A 936-nucleotide genomic window follows, 5' to 3' on the forward strand; every position below is an offset into this window, starting at 1 on the left:
GGGCTGAGAGCTTAGCTGCCACTGAGGCTGAGCCTGGCACCGAACCTGAGCGCCTAGGTAAGAAGTGCAGAGGAGCCTGGAGTGCCCTCGTCTCCACACAGGCCATGCACCAGGGGCTGGGGAAGGAGGACATGGTAGGAAAGGAAAGGGGACAGAGAGGAAGAGTATTCTCCTTTAACCTTTAAAAAAGGCCACTTGAGGCCAGATGTGGTGGCTCAAGCCTATAATTCCAGCACTCTGGGGGGCTAAGGCAGGTGGATTGTTTGAGCTCAGGAGTTCAAGACTAGCCTGAGCAAGAGTGAGACCCCGTCTCTAAAAATAGTCGGGCATTGTAGTGGGCACCTGTAGTCCCAGCTACTCGGGTGGCTGAGGCAAGAGGATCGCTTAAGCCCAAGAATTTGAAGTTGCTGTGAGCTAGGATGCCATAGTACTCCACGGAGGGAAGACAAAGTGAGAGTCTCTTTTTTTTTTTTTAATACAGAATGTTTCACGAATTTGCGTGTCATCCTTGCGCAGGGGCCATGCTAATCTTCTCTGTATCATTCCTATTTTAGTATATGTGCTGCCGAAGTGAGCACCAAAGTGAGACTCTTTAAAAAATAAAAATAAGAAAGGCCATTTGCATTGGAGGAGAGAGCTGGAAGTTTGCAGAGCTGTCTGCCCTCGAATCTGACTGTAAGAAAGCTGGAGTTCAGCAATCAAACAAACTAACTAAAATGAAGAGGTTTTGTTGGAACAGACCTAGGGGCTTGAACAGAAAGACCTTGCATATCTGCATGAGGTCAAAGGGGAATAATGGTCTTGAGGGGTCAGGCAGGCTGTTGGCCTCTTATACCACTGATAGACGGACAGGATTGTGATCAGACCCGTGTGTGGTCTGAGCCCAGCGGCCAGTGCACCCTGCATTTCTCTCCCTCACTGTTTTGGAATAGGCTC

General features: G+C 49.4%; 1 non-coding gene across 1 annotated transcript; it reads right to left on the reverse strand.

Annotated features, from left to right (window-relative positions):
• Positions 1 to 471: 471 nt before the first annotated feature.
• Positions 472 to 578, reverse strand: LOC111725274. Its single transcript, XR_002773374.1, has one exon. It is a non-coding gene; the product is annotated as a U6 spliceosomal RNA (small nuclear RNA).
• Positions 579 to 936: the final 358 nt, after the last annotated feature.

Source organism: Otolemur garnettii, unplaced genomic scaffold (assembly GCF_000181295.1).
Source record: "Otolemur garnettii isolate 467f Iridium unplaced genomic scaffold, OtoGar3 scaffold00035, whole genome shotgun sequence".
NCBI lineage: Eukaryota > Metazoa > Chordata > Mammalia > Primates > Galagidae > Otolemur > Otolemur garnettii.